General features: G+C 34.0%; 1 pseudogene; it reads right to left on the bottom strand.

Moving 5' to 3' along the window:
- Positions 1-7,916: 7,916 nt before the first annotated feature.
- Positions 7,917-8,776, bottom strand: LOC138386568 (large ribosomal subunit protein eL6 pseudogene; annotated as a pseudogene).
- Positions 8,777-13,085: the final 4,309 nt, after the last annotated feature.

Below are 13,085 nucleotides of genomic sequence, written 5' to 3'. Positions count from 1 at the left end.
TTAAGATGTTAAGAATAACATGATCATGTTTAGGTAGGGGAGAAGGGACCTTACTCAAATTTCCTTTTTCATTCTTACTGTTTTCTGGACTTAAATATTTGCTTGCTTTTACCCCAATAATAATAATAAATATTTTGGTGAAAATATTGTTTTGCTCAACCCTATTATTGCTGTTATTGTCATTTTCATAGCACAACAGTCTGGCTCACTGTAGTAGTTTAATAACTATTTGCTGAATGAATGGAATATGGAGTATTAAATAAGGCTAAAATGATTCTAACAGAAGCTGAATAATGTAGGTTTTTTTTTTTCTCTCCTACCCATGATAGGTTTATTAAGATAGTCTTTGGAACTATGTCTTCCATTCCAGCTACACATAAAAGGAAACAAAAGGTTTTTCTTTTTAAGTTTAGTTTGCCGTTCTGGTAAAGGAACATTCCTATATGCTGTTCTGAGACTAAGGTTCACTTGCAAAAGTTACAAACATTTATGGCTAAGAGTTTGAGCTCTATGACAGTTTTAGAGGGCTTGTGATAGTATAATGAAACTGTGACTTTGGTAATATTTTTACCTTGGCTTTCATTTTATGGTTACTTCTACTACTGTTAATTTAAATTACTACTACGTGGTTCTGTTAAGCTGTTGAACTTTAGGCTTCTATTTATTTTGGAATAATATATTTTTAAAAACGTCCTATATTGTGAAGTTATTTACCATGTCTAAGACAATCAGAATTATGTGATATTTCATTCTGATAACTGGTTAATAATCATTAGAACAGAACTAGTTTACATTAAAAGAATGAAAGAATAACAGGATGACAATTTTTATAGCCTTAGTGGAATGGTTAGTCTTGAGAAGCAGAAATGGCTAAGTGCTATAGACAGACAGGAAAAACAAATTGGCCTAATGTTTTTTGGAACTGTGAGTGTTGATCTGTTTTATGAATTGGAGGGGACAGCTATTTGTATTCTTCATTGTCCAGTTGACTATACTTACTCTTTTTAAAATGAATTATCTTGCAAAACTACCTGAGGCTAAGTTTGTTAGAGGTTTGAAAATGTGCGGTTGGTTTATTTGTGGTAATTGTGAAAAATTGCAAAGGCAGAAAAAATTATTTTGAACATAGAAAAGAGAAAGATTATTGATGCGGGTGCCCCAAAAAGGCCTGAGATTGACCTCAGTTCATTGTAGTAGACGTTGGTAAACATAGCTAAAGTTGATTCATTGCTTATTCAACAAATATTTATTGAGCACATACTACTATTAGCTGTGATGTAAGGACAAACACATGGAAGGAAGTCAAGTGAAAGAGCAACAACTTTATGCTTTTTTTCACCATAATCTGTGAGAATAGCATATATTAAGTAATAATGGTATATGGAAAAGTACATCTACGTTTGTCATCGGTTATAATACTGTAGGTTTGCCCATTGAAAGGTATGTGGATATTGTAAATAAAAATGGATTCCATAAATTTTAAGTAATTAATAATTGTTTTGTTGCTTGTGGAACTGTGCAATGACGTTGTCATTTCTTTTATTTCAGTTGGCACATCATTTCCAACTTCCTTTTTGAGATTGGCTAAAATTGAACACTTAGAAATAGAAAATAATTTTGCTTTTATATTTTCATGTCCAACTGAAGAAGGAAAATGGAGAAAAAAGATTTATGAAATGTATTCACTGTCATTTTTTTTTAATGAAGAAACCAAAAAGGAAAAGACAATTTAGGTTATATTGTCAAAGAATTGTTGGTGTACAGTCTTTTGGGGTTCTTCATGTAAAGAAGATTCAGGGCAGGATATTTCTTTTGAAAAAGATAATCTTGTAAAAATGAGTGTGCCAAAGAATCAAGCTGACGTTTTTAGCTAAGCTAATAGTTATTTTATACAAAAGTTTTTGTTCTCATGCCTTTAGTGCTTACTAGAAGAAGGAAACCAACTCAGAGAAAGAAATGTTGGGTAAAAAGCTGTTTGAGGTAACAATAATAGCAATTATTGTAAAAACATATGAATTGAAGGGTGGAGTTATTAACCTGCGGTTTGTAATTCTCATGACCATTTTGTGTAGACTGTCTCATGAATTTAACAACATACTTTTAAGTGTGTAAAGTTACAGAATTATAGAGGTAACAGAATAGTTGATGTGAAGGTATTTCATTTTTTTTTCTAAACTGATTGTTATAGAACCATTTATGAAATGCAACTTTATTACTTACAGTTTTATAGCTTGAGTAAAGGTCTTAATATTTTATATGTTATCTGGCCATTTATAAAGTTTTTTAGTCATAAACTCAAAATATTTTAATGTTATTTAATATACATATTAATATAATATTCTAAATATTCTCTCTAGAGACTAACATTGAATTATATCTCATTCAAGAAAAGAGTCTCTATAGAGATCTGTACTAGTATAATTCTATAAGAATATATTTTAATAAAATATATTTTAAAAATTTTTGAATTTTACGTTTTAAGCAGGTAATAAAATTACAAGTGTATTTCTAAGTTTGATTCCTGAGTTTAGTTATCTTAGTCATATTACCTGTAATTTTTCCTTTTTATATCATTTCATTCATCCATATCAGATTCAGGTAAATGGTTTTCTCTGTCATTAATATAAACCACATTTATTGACAAAAAAAATCTAAGAACTGCTTAACTAATGGCTATATAAATGTGGTTTTCGTGTTATAGTGTAAAGAGAAGTATTTTCTCACTATATTTGAGGTGTAGAGTGAAAAGATCCAACCAGAAAAGATTGCCCACTAAACCGACATTACCTTCAGTTTGGGTATAACCTCTTTATTTTTAAAACTGATAAATGAAATTTTAAAAACATGAATTAGATTGTAGGAATACTCATTTTAATATACTTAGGGCCGCCAAAAAATATTTCTAGACCATGTCTTCTTCCTCACTAATCTTGTGCTGAGCTCAAAAAATGAAAAATAACCTAAATTTGTTTTCTTTCTTTAAGAGAATATTGCATCATGGAAGGCAGAGCCAGTAACAACTGGAAAACCTAATCTAAAAAGCAAATCTGTTTTTCTGATTTTTTGTACAAGCCAGCTTTTATTTTGTTATTGAGGAAGCATAAATAGTGGTCAGGGTAATGAAATATTTTTCTTAATCATTTTGGTAGCACTCTGCAGGAGGTCTTGGTACTCTTTTCTTGTTGCTAAGGCTTAAGAATGTGATGGAGCTGAGAAGGAGAATGAACTGCAGGCTGCAGCGGAATGTTCTTCAGCCCACAACTCCACTCCTATGTTCCTCTAATACCAGATGATTTTCTTGTGTTCAAAGTTATGATTCATTGTGACTCAGGATTGACTGAAGCTTAGGGCTTCTCCTGGCCAAAGGTGAAGAAGCCTACAGGGATGGAGTGATAATGCTGCTGTAATAAATTGGAACTCAGTCCTATTAACATTTGAGCCAAATAATTCTTTGCCGTGGGGAACTGTCCTATGCATTTTAGAATGTTCAGCGGCAGCCCTGGCCTCTACCTGCTGGATGCTAGTAGCAACCTCCCCACCCTAGTTGCAACAAACAAAAATGTCTGCATTGTCCTTTGGGGGCAAAATAGCCCCTGGTCTAGAACCACTGCTCTAAATTAGACTTTGTGGGGGTGGAGGAGGCATAAACCAGAGAGGAGAGAGGAGAGTTGAATCTAGAGTAAACTAGTAGCAGTTAAGACCTTCCTTATTCCAAAGTATTGCAATTGATGCCTCTCTTTTAAAATACCAATATTGTGCTTCTGACAGTATCATTTTGGTCAGTTCATTATCTCAGAGAAGCCTCATGATTAAGTAGAAAGACCTGTAAGTATGGAAAGAATCCTGAAAGGGAAGTTGAGGGTTACTGTGTTGCAGTTTTGTTTCCAACTCCTTTAGGTCCTCATTGGGAGACAGCCGGAAAGTTTCATCCTTTAGTCACCTTCCTCCAGTGCACCTCACGGTCTCTTTCCAGCCCAATCCAGGCCCTATTCAATCAATACTCGACTTCCTCATTTTGGGACAGAAAGGATCTGCTTTATGCATCCTGTCCCTCTTTATTTCCAGTTTTACTATTAGCTCCTTCCTCCCTTTCTCCCCCACTTCCTTTCATTCCTTGTTTCCTTTTTTCTTAGCTACCTTCAGAACAAATGACTGTGTCCAGTCATTTAACTGCTGCTTAACTACACACACCTACCCGTGCCCAGGCCCCTCAGCCAGGCTGTCGAGCAGGAGCACAGGCGGTGGCAATCGCACTGGAATGAAGAGCCTTTGGCAGCCTCTACTTAGCACTTCTGCTGTGGCTGCCAACCCCTGGCATATAGCATTAAGTATACTGTCAGCAAGTTCATTAATGCGGAATTAATGCAGTGACCACGGATCTTTAATTTACTCTGAATCGGACATGGTTGTTTTTGTCCTTAACTTTTAAGTGAAATAGCCATTTAAAAGTCTATCCAGTATACCCCTAAAAGCTTTAGGCACCCTACCTGTTGGGACAATTATGAGTCTATGTTTCCACAGGCGGCACATTTGGAAATCAAACATTCCTATTATGTAGGGGATGTCACAATTTTGTAAATGAGCAAGAACAATCTCCAAGCCCACTAAAAGGCTCTAATCAGCTAGAAGAGTCTATAAGCAAAGTAGGCAGTAAATGAAATAATCCTTTACAATAAACAAAAACCTTGTGTAAGTGAGTGATTTGGGTAGCTGAAACTTGCTTCTCAAATCTAGGAATAATCTTGTATTGAAATGGATGGTGTTGGTAGAAATATTTTATTTGTAGTATCTTTGTATAAATTGAAAATAGAACCAAGATTTACTTGGTAATGTGATCACAATTAAGACAGAGAAAACAGATTTGTTATATATAAATCTCCTGTTTTTCTTATACTCAGTTTTCCTCTTTTATAATCATCTGTTGTTTTGTAGCATTTTTTTAGCTATCTCTAGGTTTTATTGGCTTTGTAGAGTGTTGTATTTTCTTTTTAATCTTTCTAATTAAAAAGTATAACAAGGGAAAATATTCAGTTATGAATCACTGTAGCCAGTAGCCACGAAAATATATGTATTCACAAATTGAAGCAAATAAATTAATTGTGTAGGATGTTTTACAATGTCATTATTTGCATTTACCTTTTATAGCTTGGAAATGATTTTCAATGCAACATTTTCAGTGCAAATGAAATTTACCCTTTGATTAATTCCCATTTGATTATTATTTTTAAAATGTAATAATTTTAAAGTACTACTATGAACTGTCTAGTTTACATTTTATAGCAAATTTACTAACAATTTTTCTTTTTAAACTTTTAAACTCAGAATAGTAGTATTTTATGAATAGGAAAAAAGCATGTATGTGAATTACCTAAGAGTCATAGAGTAGTTTGGATTTATCAAGGTGGTGGTGATTTTGGCAAAATATTTACTCTCTTAATTACAGGTAATAGGATTGATTTGTACTAGCCTACAGGGAAGCATCAAAAATGCATGCAGTGTGAGACTGTAGTGCCATTTTGGTGTTAACAATTTTGGGTAATGAATATAGTTGATAATACAGCAGAAGTAAATAAACAAAAAATTGGCCTCTGGAAAGTATTTTTGCTTAGTCATTTTAACATGAAGTTTAAAAAACTATGTGGTAAAAATTATCAGTTATGGTAAAATAGTGCCATAAAATGAGAAATTCCCAGTATTTACATACTAAAAAAAAAGACCACTTAAATTATCCTTTTTCTTATTTCCCAAGGCTGGCCCACTTTGACTATTAAAAGCATGGTATTTTTTTTTTTTTTTTTGCCAGAGAATATAAACACATTTTGTTGTCTGCAATGAATTCCAAATAAAATTTAAAGTATTATATATCAGAGCTTACATGGATTACAGGAACCTGATTTTTACATTTTAATATCAGAATTTAAACTTTTTATAGAATCTGGCATTAAGCAGAACATTTTATCGAGAATAATCAAATAAGATATGGTAAACAAAATGAATGAATTTTATGATCACTGCCCATATCAGTGCCATTGAAATTTCATTCCCGTATTTAAGTTTGTGAAATAGGTATTTTATTGCTATTCTTTATGTGCATTTTGGAGCAAAGATGAAATCTGTAAGAAATTCATTATAAGAAAATTGATCTTTCAGAATATTTTTCTTTTGGCATTTTTCTTTAAATATAGTTCACCTGAATAGAGTTAAAACTTTTGTCAAAAATACTAAATTATGGTTCTCATAGCAACCATAATTCTTTCTCTTATGTAACTCCCTGCTTCATGCCATGGTGAATATATGCAATATAACCCTAATTAACATATCTTTCCTTAGATTAAATGTGTAGTTTCCAGGAATAGAAGGTGGGGAGCATTGGGTTGTTTGTAGAATCTGCACATTGAAAACAGAAGGATTGCTAAGTAATTGAAGAAGTATTTACTTGGGATTTCAACCATAATATTTTACTTTGTTTTGACTCAGGAAAAATTGTGTTAAAATGCACATTTAAATTCATGATATATAGTATGTATGAATGAGGTTTCTTAGCTCATTAGACATTATAGACGTTGAATGATTTTTGTTATTCATTTCTCCTACTGGAAGGTATGCCTATGAGGGCCAGGAGTTTAACTCACCTTTTATCTCCAATGCCTAGAGCTTGGTGTGAGTCAGCATTCAGTATTGGTTGAATGAATGAATGGACAATTAGTCGTAATGGGAAAGGAGTTAATTTTGACTGCAACACTAAAAATAGATCACAATTACCAGAAAAATTGGAATACCTGTATTTCCAAGTTCTGCATTATCTTTAGGCAAATATTATTACAGAATGAAAAGTTCTGGGCTGTTCTCATATTCATCAATTCTGAAAACTTACAGCTTGGAATGGCAATGCTATTATAGTGTTGATGGGACTTTAAATTTCTACAAAGTTGTCAATAGCAAAGTTGAAATGGTTTTAGAATTTTGGAGACATGAGTATACTACATTGTCTTATTAACCTGTGCCCTCCTCCGCAGTGGCTTTCCAAATGAAGGTATACCTTGGTTTATACAGTGAATGATTCTGAAAAGGCTGTATATTAAAAATGAATGATATTAAAGATAAACTTAAGAAACTTACTATTTAAAGGACCCAACTTTGAATCATTTGAAAGCATATGTTATTTTATAATGCAAATAATTACAAGCTAACCATTCGTATTTGTGTTTTAACACACTGGAATTTTCTATGTGTCCAGTGGGGTATGCTCTGTGGCAGTGGTTCTCAAAGTGAGATTCTGGGACCAGCAGTGTCAGCAGCACCTGGTTAAATATGTGTTTTCTCAGGTCCTACCTCAGACCTACTCAATCAGAAACACTGAGGGTGGGGCTGAGTAATTTTTGCCCTCTCTTTTTTTTTCATGGTAAAGTTTGAGAACCACTCCTTTATGGGATATGGAAAGGAAAACTTGTTATATGAATGGTGCCTGTTTTGAAGAAGAGATAAAAGCATATGTACAAATGACAATAACAACAGGAGATAATAATAAAAGAGTGACATTTGCCATAAAATAGTCATAGATTAAGTGTAATTGGAATTCCAAAGGGAGCCGAGGTGACTTCACTATGAAGATGATATCCCCAATCATTTATTCATTCACAGAGGCATTCTAGGTGCTAAGACACAGCCCTTGACTTAACAAGCTCATAAATAGGTGGTTCTACTTGCTGATTACCTCATAGACGATCACACAATCCGATGGTCTCCAAACTGGAGAGTGCATCAGAATCACTTGGCTGGCTTATCAAAACACAAATTGCTGAACCCCACCCACAGCGTTTCTGATTCAGTAAGTAGGTGAGGCCTAGAAAGTAGCATTTCTTTCTTTTTGTTTTTTTTTAATCTTTCAGTTATTTAATTAGGGTCTTTGTAAAAATTTAGAATACCGATCTGTGAGGATAAATTCCATTTGTCGGAGCAAACAGAGATCGTAGATAGCCCTGGAGCTGAGGAATAGCCTTGAGTTTTGGTAAAATTTAGGAGTCCACAACTTTCCGATCCCCTTTGCGCTGTTCTGTAAGCTCATTTTTCTCTTTTTCTGTGTCGAAGATCTCCCCCTCCTGGTGTCTGGGCTTCGCAGCTTCTTCCTGAAGCAAGCATCAGTGAGATGCTTAGGGATTTTCACATTGCTGATGCCAATTTTTGTGGAGGTGGCGATGACAACCTTCTGGTGTGTCCTTCGCAGAGGAACTCGATTGAGGGACAGAGGTCCAGTCACAAGTAACAAGCCACTGCGCAGTGGCTTCAGGAAAACCACCCTCTTGCCTCTGTGGCGTCCGGTGAGGATGATGAGGATGGTCCCGGGAGCGATGCTGGCTCGCAGGCTCCGCACGTGTTGGCTGAAGGGTTTTTGCCCTGGCTCAACAGCTTTCGAGGCACATCTTCGGTTGGATACTATCTAGGCATTTTGCGAAGTTTAACCACCCGAGTGCCACCATTCTTGTCACCACCAACTGGTTTTGTGACAGTGGCGAGGACCTTCTCCTTCTTTTCCTTTTCAGCCTTGGATTTAGCCTCTGAGCATCTCCCCTTGTACACGGCCTTGCTAGAGTACGTGGCGGATCGGAGTGTCTGCCGATTCCTCTGACGAGAACAGGATTTCGGCTGCAGTGGGGCTTCCCCTTCGGAACCTTTTTAGTCTGGAGGTTGGCCTTTTTCGCTTTGCACCGGCATCAGCCTTCCTGGCTTCAGGCTTCTTCTCTTTAGTATCCGGCTTCTCAACTTTTTCACCCGCCATCTGCAAGATGGGAAAGAGAACTGACTCGAAAGCAGCATTTCTAATGAATTCTTAGGTGCTGCTTGTCCAGAATTCACAGTGTAAAAATCACTGATGTAGTGAATAACTTCAAGTTAAAGGTGGTAGTACTAGTGCCCAGAAATAGGACTTGCCCAACAACGTTAGGTAATGACCAAGCTGGAAATGAAACAGGTTTCCCAGTTCAACATAACCGCCACCGTAGCCTGCCTTTGTGACGCCCTGAAAAGAGGATGCCTGCCTGATCGCACAGCGATTCTAACACCTGCAAGAGTAAAAATTGATGACTTGATAGTACTTCTTCTGTCTCTTGTTTATATTGTATTTTAATTCCTTACTCCAAAATCAGCCATGTTCCTGATATCTACGATCCAACTGTGAACCATCAGCCATTCCATTCTGTGTCTGGAGATGTGATCTATATAAAAAAGTAACTTTTAAGTCACAGTATCACTTTTAAAAGGCAATTCTAAAACTTCCTAATATTTTCTTCTTGATAATAGGGGGGTCTGCAGATGAAGATCCTTTATTACAAAACACTTCTCTGTAGTACCATTCTATTAGATGACTGTGAAGCTAACAAAAAACTTACTATGTTTGTTGAAAGCAAAAAATTAAAATATATACTTGGGATATATCAATGTAGATAATATGCTGTGAGTTCTTTGCTGATAATTAACTTCTATTTCAAAAGTATGTGTGCTTTATCCATAAATCCATGATTAAGTTCTCTAATTCTATAAATTAGAGAAAATATATTAATCTTTTTTGAATGGCGATAAAGATAGACTTCCCCCAAATTTAATTAATCTACTTTGCATTCTTGAATGATTACATGAAAAACTCAGACCCCTTAGTATAAATCATGTAATTGCATTTTAAATGGTAATGTGGAAAAATTGGGCCCAGATGAAAATAGTATATTCTGAATTGTCTGATGACTTCCTTTGACAATTTCAAAAAATATTTTTAAATGCCTTTATTTTAAATCAAGTCTTTTAAGTACTTTTATTACTTGAAGGTTAGCGCTGAAGAAAGACTAGAAATTAGCAAGAGGAGTAGCAACCAGATGGTATCTTAGCCTCAGTGGGTGAATTCTGGTGGATATTGGAAGGTTGATTTGCTTAATCCTATAATGATTAATGGCCTATCAAGAACTGAGAGCATGTTTTGGACACTTATTTCCTACATATATATGCTAATTTCCTACCACTAAATCCATGTTATTACATAAAGGATAGGGGAAATATCTCTGTCTCCAGGTCTCTCTTCTTCCTTGCAGTTAATATCTCCTTTCTCCCATTTTGTCAAATAGGGTATAAAAAATATTCAGACTCCAACGCAGTAAAATCTTAGGCACTTTCACTTGTCACAGTCATCATCCAGTCTCCCAAATTAAAGAGCAGCTGTTCAGATTCTCTTGGGTAGGACATGATGAGCCTTATTTCCTACTTCCTGTGCAGCTCAGTTTGAACTATTTCTGATACTCTAGAACCTCAAGCAATCATCTACTTTTTAAAAGAAGACAGAAGACTCAATATTACTTTCTTGAGTAATTTGGATGACCATTTATTGCTTTCATTCTGAGAACAACTGGTTTATTTTGTCCCCAAATATAACATTCTTACATGAGAAAGTTTATTTTGTGTACTTATATTGTGTTGCTAGAAATAGCACAAAGATTTTGCCCCCTGTGAAATGAAGCCAGATAATTGTGTGATCTCTTTTTAAAAGCAGAGTTTTTATACCTTCAGTAATCCCACTTCGGTAGAAAGCTGTTGTCTAATGCAATTGAAATCAGTTTCCTGAAATTGGCTTCATGGGCTCTCAAAAGAAAAAAGTGATAGTTGAGTGAGAGGGAAGAGAGAGTTTAAGGATGAAATGGATCTCTAATAGATTTTTCCCTTCTATCTACTCCTGTGGGTGAAAGTTTAGGGGAAATTATAGTTTTGAAGAGCCTGTCAGCCCAAATTTCTTAGCTTTTAAATATAGAGTAACTATCACTTAATCAACTTAATTTCATTATTAAGATACAAGAATCAGATGTTTCTAATATTAGTGTATCAGATTGTTTTATCATTGCAGCTCAACTTTAATCTGCATGTAAATCACCTAGGAATCTCACTCAAATGCAGGTCCTGCTTGAATGGGTTTGAGATTCTGCAATTCTAACTTGCTCCATACTGCCGCTGCTGCTGGGCCTCACTGGCCATGGTCCTCCCTTTGAATCCCTGAGGTGTGTACAGTGTACAGTATAGTCCATAATTCAGTTTATAACTAGATATCTTGTTCTTGTCACAGTCTTTTTTGATCCACATGCAGACAACTTGTTAAGATTAAATAATTTTCCTGGAATTAAAGAATTTTATTGTAGAAAAAAAGTGATTATAAAAAAAGCTTTAAAAAATTATAGAGAATTTGGGTTTAAAAGGAGATTTTTTTCAATAATTGAAAGAAAATACTAAAGTTGAAAATTCAGAATTTCCTTTAAATGAAGTTCGAAAATGTGCCTAATTCCTAAAGATTCATTTTGACTATCTTGAATTTTTCAGTTTTCATTTCAAAATGAATGTCAGTGCTTAGAAATTTAGTGTCACCGAAAACCAGGTTCTATTTTATGAATACCGTGAGAGATTTTCAGACTAAATTTAATTTTAGACTATTATATGTTAAGAGTCTGGATATCAACTAAATATGCTATGGTTCAATGCCAGTTGAATTGTTTAATATATTTTTTTCTCTCTCTCTCTTAATGAAGTATACATCTGGGGAAATATTATTAGAAGCCCAGGAAATTTGGAGTGCCAGTGAAAGGATGAATATGCCATCTTTGTTGAATCTGCATCCAATTTATAATTAAATTGTAGACCAAAAAGCCTTACAGATAGGATTAAGTCATTTAAATTATACCATTCATATCCATATGGTGATTTATATAGGGTAATCAGTATCAATAAAATTTTATAGTTCTTTTAAAGTTGACGATAGTATTTTGATGATTACCAACATAAAAAAAATTAAGCCAATAGAGCTATGGTGGTTTTCAATAATAACTTACAGAACCCTACAATTTAGCCTATAAATTTTAAATATTTTTGTAATTAGGAAAGTTTACTATTTTCCATAAGAGCTTAGGCTTGTGTGGCCTGAGCAATACAATTTTTATATTTCCACATAAAAATATTTGCTTTTGATAGAGTACTACAAAAAACCTCATTAGTGTATAACTGAAGTTTTGCATTCCATTTGAAGGTAAATTTATAAAGATTTTGATTGTTATAATATTTAGAGTCTATTTACTTGAATGTTTATAATTGAATCAAATCACTCTAAACAGTGTATATAAATTTAAAAAAAAATGAGATATGTAAATTCTGTGTTCCCTCCTGTCATGTACAATTCTCAGTTTTTATTGATGGAAAAGTTCTTTTGTATATCATTTGAATCCTAGGTGGCCCTCTTTGCTGCCCTTCCTAATATCCAGGCAGCCTTCTGTTGTATTTCTGGGCTGATTCACAGAAACCTTTATCTATCAACTGTAATGATCAGTTGCAATGGTTTATTTAGTACCTATGTGCCAGGTACTTTATGTATATAATCTCATATAATCCTTGACATAAGCCTAGATGTAGATAACATTTTTTCTTTTTCAAGCCCAAAGAATTTAAGTAATTTTTGAGATTATCTAGATAAAAGAACACTGAGCTGGTTTTCTAATGTGTCCACTCTCTGTCTTCAAACATCACGTTCTTACTCTCATATGCCTTCTATACTGCTTATCCTGAAATGTCAAGTAATACTAGATACTTGTCTACAATGGTTTTAACTGATTCATGTTGTTAAAATTGCAGAAAAAAATAGGTTATGTTACATCCTGATACCAAATAGATTATACTTTTGATTTTACCATTCTATTGTTTTACTTTGTTAATTAAACTTCTTTTTTAAAAAATTAGTTAGCCATCATAATAATTGTTTTAAAAATGCTAATCCAAGTTTGTAGTTCATTAAAGGCAACCATGACAGCTGTCTCTGAGTCTTTGACCTAGCTATAGTTACTGGCATTTCTTCATCACTTTATTGCCTAGTTTTTTATTATAGGAGTAATAAATGTTTAGTGTAAAATTAATTCACACATTAATTTATAAGTAAACAGGTTTAAAGTCTAATTTTTCAAATTAAACTATTATGTTAAAACTAACCTTTTCATAATGATTTGTTTCTGCAGTTGCCTCTTCAGTACTTCCTAAGGATAAAGTGCTTTGTCTTGTTCATTTATAAAACCAGGTGT

The sequence above is a fragment of the Eulemur rufifrons genome, chromosome 7 (genome assembly GCF_041146395.1).
Source record: "Eulemur rufifrons isolate Redbay chromosome 7, OSU_ERuf_1, whole genome shotgun sequence".
In the NCBI taxonomy this organism is placed as follows: domain Eukaryota; kingdom Metazoa; phylum Chordata; class Mammalia; order Primates; family Lemuridae; genus Eulemur; species Eulemur rufifrons.
This window is presented reverse-complemented; position numbering and strand designations above follow the sequence as displayed.